This window comes from Tenrec ecaudatus, chromosome 2 (assembly GCF_050624435.1).
Source record: "Tenrec ecaudatus isolate mTenEca1 chromosome 2, mTenEca1.hap1, whole genome shotgun sequence".
Lineage (NCBI taxonomy): Eukaryota > Metazoa > Chordata > Mammalia > Afrosoricida > Tenrecidae > Tenrec > Tenrec ecaudatus.
The window spans coordinates 184,483,912-184,494,182 of record NC_134531.1 but is presented as its reverse complement, the minus strand read 5'-3'; the positions used below and the strand labels follow the sequence as shown (position 1 = coordinate 184,494,182).

At 46.0% G+C, this 10,271-nt stretch overlaps 1 pseudogene; it reads right to left on the bottom strand.

The window, feature by feature from the left end:
- Positions 1-8,551: 8,551 nt before the first annotated feature.
- On the bottom strand, positions 8,552-8,959 carry LOC142441123 (fatty acid-binding protein 5 pseudogene; annotated as a pseudogene).
- Between the last annotated feature and the right edge of the window lie 1,312 nt (positions 8,960-10,271).

The window sequence follows — 10,271 nt, the reverse complement described above, 5'->3', positions numbered from 1 at the left end:
TGATGCCATTCTTTGCCATGTGCACAATTAAATGTGTTTGAGCGACCTGGGAAATACCACCCATCGGTGCTGTGGGGGTTGCCTCTGTCACTTCTGGGTCTCAAATCCTGCTTGCTGCAGAGGGAACTGGAGTGCTGGTCCCCTGCCCCACTCCGGAGTGAGCCAACCTTTCTCTCGGATGGTTGCACGATGCCAAGCTGCCTTCCAGTTTTCACGAGTTCACGTTGCACTGAGGATGCCCTCCACGGAAGGCAAATAAATGGTCCATTCAGTCCTGCTCTATTTGACACGGATGGAGCCTGATGTTGGAAAACCAGGTTTCTTAGGGCCACTGAGACCTACAGGCTGCCGAGGTTGCCCAGGAGGAGCACCCAGGCTAGGGTGGGAAGGCTTTAGGAAGGTCAGTCTTTAGACTGAGTCTTGGCTGTTGAGTCGGAACCATGCAGGTGAAGTATAGGGAGGGGTGGGGTGGGGGGCACGACAACCCATGTGGACAAAGCAATGAGTGAAGGATACTCCTGATAATGGATGGTGTGGTGAGCAGAGGGTCGGGATGGGGAGCGACACACTGTGGGCACTGGAAGGTCAGTGGGAGCTGGGCCTGGAGGGTCTTGTGAGTCATACTGTTGGGTTTGGCCGAGGGGAACCATTGAAAGGTTCTCCACTGGAAAGTTGTGGGACCAGATTTGTTGTCTGTTTAATTAAGAGACTGTATGCTTTAGGGTAGTTTTAGGCCGTCAGAAAATGGTGCGGAAAGTACCCATCACCCATCCACTTGACTCTGACTCTTGGTGACCCCGTACGTCACATAACAGAGCTGCTCTGGGAGAGCGTGGGTTACAGAAGCCGACGGCCAGCTCTTTGCTAGGAGGGACATCTGGGGAAGTTCAAACCCACAACCTTCGGGTCAGTGAGCTCTCTGCCATCAGTTTGGACTCCTAGCGAAGTGATCAGGACAGAGCAGAACTGCCCTTGCAGGTCCGAGACTGTCACTCATTAGGGGAAGCAAAAGGCCACTCTCTCTCCCGCTTTAGATCAGTAGCCACGTGCAAGCTGTTTGTACCATCGGCACACCCTGCATGTACTCTGTCTGCCCGCTGCAGATCATTTTATTAGTCTATCTTACATTCCTATGGTACACTTGTTACAGTTTATCAATCAATCTCAATACATTTTTGGGAACTATAATCCATGGTTTTAATCATATTACACATACAGTTTTATTAATATCACGTATAAGCAAATTTTTGTTGAAGGTTAATTTAAAAACCGCAGCTGTGCTTGACCAGAGAGCTACCAGAAAGCCAAGGCAGATTCAGAAGAGGACACAGGCTGAGGGATACCACTACTGATGTCAGGTAGATCTTGGCTGAAAGCCAAGGATGCCCAGAAGATAGGGATTGTATTTTATTGACTATGCAAAGGGATTCTACCGTGTGAGTCCAAACAAATTATGGATAACATTGCAAACAATGACAATTCCAGGACACTTTGTTGTGCTCAGGTTGAACCTGTGCACAGACCAAGAGGCACGTGCTCAAACTGAACAAGGGAACAATGAATGCTTTAAAATCCGAAAAGATGTGCATCCTGATTGTATCTTTTCACCACACTTATTCAATCTGTAACTGAGCAAATCATCTGAGATGCTGGGCTGTATGAAGAAAAAGGTGGCATCAGGTTTGGAGGAAGGCTCATCGACAATCTTGCTTGCGGAAAGGTGAGAGAACTCAAAACATTCACTGATGATGATCAAGGACTGCAGCCTTCAGTATGAATTACAACTCAACGTAAAGCAACCCCAGGCCTCACAACTGAACCAATAAGCAACATCTTAATAAACATAGAAAAAAATCGGCGTTATCAAAGATCTTATTTTACTTGAACTCACTATCAACAATTATGGAAGTAACAGTCAAATCAAATGAAGTACTGCAATTGGGAAAATATGCTACCAAAAAAAAACTTTAAATGTTAAAGAGGACGTCACTTTGAGGACTACAATGTCCCTGATCCAAGCCATGGTATCTCCGATGACCTCATCTGCATGGGAAAGTGGGACACTGAATAAGGAAGACTGCAGAGGAAGTGATGTTTTTGAAGTGTGGTGTTGCCGAAGAATATTGAAATTAACACAGATCGGCAGAAAAACAAATAAATCTGCCTGGGAGGAAGTAGCACCAGCAGGTTCCTTATAAGTAAGGATGGCGAGTCATTGTCTTGTGTATTCTCAATGTGCTATCAGGAGAAACTAGTCTCTAGAGAAGGACATCACGTTTGGTAGAGGATCCTCGCAAAAGATGAAGACCTTCAATGAGATGGAGTGACACAGTGGTGGCCACACTGGGCTCAAACCCAGTAGAGATTGTGAGGATGATGCAGAACCGAACAGCGTTTTACTCTGTTGCGTGCATGGTCTTTATGGGTCAGAACCAAGCAGCCAGACCCCCAAAACAGCAAAGTCCAGTAGCGTTCACTCTTTGTATTGTGTTTCACAGGCTGATGGGGTTGGACACCAGAGCACCTTCTGGCATAACCTTTTAATTTTTTTAACAAAAGAAAAATCTTAGCTTCAGTTTTTATGATCATCGATTTTCAATGTGGTGATTAGATGCGACACATGCACAATGTACCTGTCACCTTTCCTACCCTGGAACCAAAATGTGCAAAGAGAAGCAATAAGCAGTCCCTCCTCACAGAAGGGCTTTCTTTGGAAGGCCCACAGCTTCATGGTGTCCAGAGGACTGTTTCTCAAAGTGTGTGGCCCATGGACTTGCCCTCAGCCTTTCTGGCGCCGAACGAAATGACAGTGAACTTGGTGTGTGCCTGCTCAGAGTGGGGCCAGGGAAGCCCAGGAAACCTTCTCAGGAGAGATGAGCTCTCAGCTGGGCTCTGAAGTTCACTTCAAGATGGTAGAACGCTGTGGGAAAGGAGAGGCAGGAAGTGGGAATGCTTTTCCTCAGGTACCAGTCCCATCTGCTTCACTCCCCACAAGAGAGCTGCTGAGGGAGGGCTAAACGCACTTGACAAGAGGAAAATGCCCCAAACTTCAGACTCTACCAGGCCTCCTGATTCGGACCCTCCTACTCTGCCTGCCCCAACTGAACTTGACTTTCCAGACCTGGCTGGCCAAGCAAGAGCCTGCATAACTTGTGAGTTTCAGACTCACCGTCTTTCTTGTGGCAGCTCCGATATTGGCAGATGGGAGATTTAGCTCTGTCCTGTTTATAGAACAGCAGTTGATAGATAGTGACTTCATAGTTGGATATTTATGAGAGGTTTCATTTCAAATAATATAGTTCTGGCCTGTGGCAATGCTAAGGCTCTTACCCATTATTACTGAGAAGCTAAATCTTTAGGATATTGTAACTATAACTGCAGGGTCCGTTTGCTCTACCCGGAAGAACTGGAAAAGTTAATATTTTTTCAAAGCAATGAAAGCTTTATTATAAAAAGTCTCATTAGGAAGTTATCTGTCCCTAAAACATATAGGCAATCAGAAGGTCAGGTATGAAAAAAGGCAACTTCTCATACTTTTTCTTTTGCCTTATGACTTCTATCACATAACAAGGTAATTAGAAAAGGGGGATGTATCCGGCTTTCCACTACAGAAACAGCACCGTGCTGTGCCCTCCAGCCAGGGCCTAGTTCTGAGGGGAGCTGGGGACTGCCATTCTCCCCCAATTGCCGTGGTGGGTATTGCAGCCTCCTCTGACCCAGGCCTGTAAACTGTCATGAAATAAAGGAAGCCTTTGTCTCCCTAGCTGTGATGGACCACCCCCATTTAATACTGACTGGGCTTCTTCCAGGAGCCCTGGTGGCATCGTGGGTTACACGGCTAACGAAAATGTCAGCACTGAGAACCCATCAGCCACTTCTCTGGAGAGAGATGAGGCAGCCTGCTCCCATGAAGACTTCCAACATGGGAAACCCACAGGGGGCAGTTCTACCCTGTCCTCTGGAGTCACTATGAGTGAGAATCAAGTTGGTGGTAGGGAGGGACTTTTCTTTTTTGGTAGGGGGAAGGGGGGATATCTTCCAGAGTCACTGGGTAGTGCAAATGAAGACTATATTTGGCTGCTAAATGAAAGGTCGTGGGATTGAGCCCACCCATAGGCACCTTGGAAGTAAAGGATGGCTATCTACTTCCCAAAACATCAGCCATTGAGAGGTCCCTGGGTGGCACAACTGGTTTGCACTTAGCGAGACATCAAAGGCTTAGCAGTTCAAGCCTACCCATTGGCCCCGGGGAAGAAACATTGCTGGCAATCTGCTTCCGGAAAACATATACAGTAGACCCAAACTCAAACTTTCTGGAGCACCTCTGCTCTGTAACAGATCAGGGTCTCTCCAAAGTCACAACCGAAACCACCACCAACAAAAAAAATTTTTTACAGCAGCCATTGATGTCCTATGGAGCACAGCTCTGCTGTGAAACACACGAGGGCCCCGTGCGGAGGAGTGGATGCGACAGGAAGTGGTTTGCAGACATCTTCTGGGTCTGGTGGCTGCTCAATCTTTGTAATGTGTTGGAGGTGGGAGGGTGGTCCTTGATAGCTGAGGAAACTCCCTGGATCTTGAAAAGATGAGCTTGCTGGGATGCGCGTGTCCATTAAAGATGGGCACTGGGGGTGAGCAGAGAAACCAGCTGCCGCCGCAGGTCTTCTCAGAGATGCTGGAGACCACCAAAGGGCCAGAGTCACAGGCCACACTTGGCCGGAGGGGACAGAACAAAAGTTAAAACCGTTGCAGAAAAGTTGGGTTTTAATTTGGGGTGGGGGTGCAGGGTGTCTGGGCAATTGGACAAATAGCAACTTCTCATTTTTACAAAGGTATTATGCCTGATTAAATTTTGGGAGAGGTGAAAGGAGGACAACTCAATTTCTTGTTACCCTTTACAATGTGCACTCCCCACCACTGGTGGGAGGTCCAACCACCATCTCCTCTTCAGGCTTCTTCCCTAAGGCAGCCAGAAAACTGCCTTAGGAAACTCTGTGTCCAAGGTGCCCCAGGGGTGAAGGGCTCTGCTGAGGGAAAATGATGAGCTGCCACCACTGAAGGCTACAACGTTTTCTCGCCCTATTAATTCTGGTTTAGAAAGATTCATTTTCTTGCCATGGCCAACATTTCTTCCATCTCTATGCTGCTGAAGGATGCTGGGCCCCAAATTCTATTTCTTGTCACTTTTTCACTGAGAGAATCAAGCCCAATATTTCCCAAAGCGTGTTCCACAAAACATCCGCGAGATTCTTCTATAGACAATGCTCATTTTGATCAATCCCACTGTATTGTGAGATAAGCATGGGGATACTAGATCCCGTAGTCCGACCCTTAGACATTCGTAATGTGCTCCAGCACACTAAACCCTCAGTGAAGTCCTGCAGGAAAGAATGCCCATTAACTTAATTTTCCCATAATTTTCCAGAATTCTTTCATGAGAAATGCCTTTTTGACCCCTAGATCCAAAAACATAATTAGGTTTTAAATTTGTTCAGGTGTTGTTATGTGCCGGGAGGTTATTGCCTTAAGTAATTCCTATGTTCCAGTTCATTTTATCCCCATAACAAGCATAGAAGTGGGGCTATTCTTATCCCCAGAGGCACAGATAGGGAGATTAATTTGACCAAAAACACACAGCGAGTAAGTGTTGTAACCAAGACTCAAACAAGGCATTCCGACCAAGAATGCAAGGGAGAACACAGTTCTCATCTCTAAGGGCAGCATTTAGCTTAGATTTATGGAATATATCCTTTCATTTCACAGTGTTCATTGGACATGCTTATGTAGGAGGCATTGTGGGAGGGGTACAAAATGGACAAAAGTGGACAAGGTACTTGCCTGTCTGGAGTATAAATCTCATGAAATGACAGAGTCAGCAAGACAGGATTCAGAGAGCTGTGAGGTTACAGCAATGATCCAAAGTATGGGGCTCTTCATGAAAGGCATGTACTGTGACTGTCTATACATGAGGGCATGACCTGGTCAGAGAGGGAGACAAAGCTTCCCAAGCCAATGAAAATAGGCATGTGTGCAGAGCTGAAATGGAGACCACTGAGGGGAGACCTTCTGCCCAAGATAACCCTCTCCATTGAACCTCCAGTCCTTTTTGCTTATAGTTTAATCCTAGATAAAATGCAACTGTCTGTCCCCTTTGAAAGATAACGCCATATGATGGGTTACTTCTGGATGAATGAGACATAGGAGGCCTTTGTTGTTGTCGCTGCTCATTGCTGCCAAGTCAATTCACACTTATGGCGACCCCATATGTTAAAGAGTGGAACTACCCCAATTTTCTTAGCTATTCTCTGAAGGGACCCTGTAGGGCCACTATGAGTCAGAATCAACTCTATGGCCATGAATATTTTTTAATCATTTTATTAGGGGCTCATACAACTCTTATCACAATCCATAATATATCAACTGTGTCCAGCACATTTGTACATATGTTGCCATCATCATTCTCAAAACATCTGTTTTCTGCTAGAGCCCTTGGCATCAGTTCCTCATTTCCCCCCTCCCTCCCCGCTCCCCCTCACCCCCTCACCCTTGATAGTTTATAAATTATTATTATTTTGTCATATCTCACAGCATCTGACATCTCCCTCACCCCTTCTTCGCTGTCTGTCCCCTGGGGAGGAGGCTATATGTAGACCTTGTAACCTGTTCCACCTTTCTTCCTCACCTTCCCTCAACCCTCCCGTTATCGCCACTCTCTCCACTGGTCCTGAGGGGTTCATCTATCCTGGATTCCCTGTATTTCCAGTTCCTATCTGTGCCAGTGAACATCCTCCAGTCCAGCTGGATATGTAAGGTAGAATTGGGATAATGATAGTGGCGGGGGGGGGGGGGAGGAAGCATTCGAGAACTAGAGGGAAATTGCATATTTCATTGTTGCTACACTGCACCCTGACTGACTCGTCTCCTTCCCGCAGCCCTTCTGCAGGGGGATGTCCATTTTTCCACAGATGGGCCCTGGGTTCCCACTCCGTACTCCCCCTCATTCAAAATGCTATGATTTTTTTTGGTGGGGGGAAGTCTTTGATGCCTGATACCTGATCTCTTCGACACCTTGTGATCTCACAGGCTGCTGTGCTTCTTCTATGTGGGCTTTGTTGTTTCTCAGTTAGATGGCCCCTTGTTTATCTTCCAGCCTATAGGACCCCAGATTTTATATATTGTGACAGCTGGGCACTGTCAGCTTTCTTCACCACACTTGCCTATGCACCCACTTTGTCTTCAGCGTTCGTGTTGGGGTAGGCTGGTGTGCTTCTTCCATGTGGGTTTTGTTGTTTCTTAGCTAGATGGCCACCTGTTTATCTTCAAGCCTTTAAGACCCCTGCCACTATATCATTTAATAGCCAGGCACCATCAGCTTTCCTCACCACTTTTGCTTATGCATCCACTTTGTCCTCAGCGATGGAGTCGGGACAGGCTGATATGCTTCTTCCATGCGGATTTTGTTGTCTCTCAGCTAGATGGCTGCTTGTTTATCTTCAGCTCTTTAAGACTTCATGTGCTATATCTTTTGGTAGCTGGACACCCTCAGCTTTCTTCACCCCATTTGCTTGTGCACCCATTGTCTTCAGCAACTTCAGGTGCTATATCTTTTGGTAGCCGGGACCATCAGCTTTCTTCACCACATTTGCTTGTGCACCCAAGTAATGGTTTTTTTTAAAGTCATCTTAATGGAAGAAGGTTGTCAAAACTCTTCTTGGATGGCACCATTAGATGGATTTGAACCACTAACTTTTAGGTTAGCAATTGTGTGCAAAGACTGTGGAGCAGTAGGGCCCTTGAAGCAGGGAGATGGGAAAGAAGAATGAGACCTATAGAAGCATTAGGATTCACAACTGATGACTTGACATCAGCTGACGCCACATAAAGTTCCACACTTCTTCCAGCAGCCATTGAGTTACCACTGACTCATGGTGACTCCATGTATGTCTGAATAGAACTGGCTGGAAGGCCCCAGCCTCGTGGGTGCTATTTCGTGAAAACTCCAGAAAGGATTGTTTTAGTTTTGCTTATCAGTTAAGCACTCTGCTGCTCACCAAAAGGTTGGTAATTCACGTCCCTCATAAGCACCTCAGAAGAAAGGCCTGGTGATCTGCTTCCTAAAAACCAGCCACTGTTTCCATTCATCCAGAAGTAACCATCATACCGTGTTATCTTTCAAAGGGGACAGACAGTTGCACTTTATCCAGGATTACACTATCAGAAAAACGACTGGAGGTTCAATGGAGAGGGTTATCTTGGGCAGAGGGTCTCTCCTCAGCGGTGCCCATTTCAGCTCTGCACACATGCCTGTTCGCAGTGATATTACTGAGGCCTTTTCTTTTTTTTTATTAGCACAAACACATTCATTTATTCATCAGAGGGGTGATCCTAATCAAGTCAACACTTGGAAATAGTTGTATGTAAAACTGTGTGTGATCAAAGTAATGGCATATAACAACAACAACAACAACAACAAAGCAGTACGGAGATTTGCTCATTGAACTGAGCTTGTTCCTTCTCACAGCTAATTCTTGTCCAAGTGATGATGGAATTTTTATTCTACTTTTTCATATGTCTGAGTACAGGTGACATTGTTCATAACGCATTCCACCACTAATTTTCCATTTTCCAATTTTCTAGTTATTGTGCTCTCCTTCCCATCCCAATCCTGGTGTTGAACCAAAACACCATCTGTGAAGTTGCAGACAGTCTGAGTTTTTCTGCCATCAGCTGTGGTTTCTTCAAACTTCTCTCCCAGGTTACAAGAAAACTGTGTGGTTTTCAAAGTGCTCTCCGTTTTCATGGTGAGGGCTTTGCCATCACAAGTGATGACACAGTCAGGCTTGGCCATCGCCCCCATTTTTCGAAGAGCCATTCCCACTCCTAGTTCCTTCATGTATTCATCAAAGCCTTTGCTGTCCACCAGGAGCCATCTTCCCACGAACTGCTCAATGGTGGCCATGGTGGGCGAGGACCGGCAGGCGAGCGGAGAAGGTAGAGGAGAGTGTGGCGGGCGAGCGCGGTGTGTGAGGCCTTTTCTTTTAAGAAAGTTTGGGAATGTTGGAAACATGGGTCAAAACTTTATAATGTAAAAATAAGAAATTTCAGCAAGTGATATACAAATATTAATGAAAAATTCTACAGACTCTAACTTCATATTCTTTGTAGTACTGAATTCCTACTCAGCTTGGTCCAGCCAATTGCCATGTGTGCATGGTGACCCTGTATGTTGTAATATAAGCATGCTCTGTGGGGCTTTTAATGACTGAGTTTCTAGAAGTAGATTGGTAGGCCTTTTTTCTGAGATGCTTTTGGGTGGATTTGAACTTCCATTTGGGGTTAGCATATGGATTACTTGCATCACCCAGGGAGTCCATGTAACCTAGCTTGGGAAATCAACTGAACTTTATTTAGAATGTCTAACTGTGCTTACACATTCAGCTGTGATCCAAAGGGTCCACAGTTCGAAACCACCAGCCACTCAATGGGAGAAAGAGAGTTACAGTCTCTGAAACCCACGGGGGATGTTCTACCCTGCCCTACAGGGTCCCTAGGAGGTCAGCATCCATTCGGCAGCAGTGAGCTTGGTTTGGGTCACTAGGTATTAGTGCTAGCAGAGCTCAAACAAGAGCATCTGTTTTTGCAAAAAGGAATTCAGTATTTTATGCCCACTCTTTGTTTCAAAGGCCCTTTTAAATCAAGAGTTGCTGAGCTATTAAGTGCCAACAAAAACCAGTGAAGCTAGAAACGGTGAATTCTTACCAATAATGTGTCTTTTAGTTTTACACAGCAGCTTTAGCAGCAAAAGTTCCTGTAAAAATGGCTAACATTTATTGAGAAAGCAACAATATGTCAGGCATTGTGCTTAGTGGTTTGTGCCCATCGTGTATTCAAGGCTATGAATAGTCATCTTCCCTGTTTTGCAGAGAAGCTAGTAAGCTTGAGAGGGGTTACATGGGGTCGCACAACTGGCTGGTAACAGGCAGGGTCAGGGCTCAAAGTGAAGTTACCTTTGGCCAAAGCTCCTACCTTCCCTGGAATAGGAGGGTGGTGAAGCAGTCACGGTGAAGCACTCTGCTCCTAACCAAAAGGTTGGTAGTTCAAACCCTCCTGTGGCTCTATGGGAAAAAAGACCTGGCGCTCAGCTCCTGTAAAGATTACAGCTTCAGAAACCCGATGGGGCAGGTCTACTCTGCCCTGTAGGGTCACTGAGTCGGAATCAACTTGACGACACACAGCACCACGTTTGCTTCTGACCATCCCCCTTGTGAGTT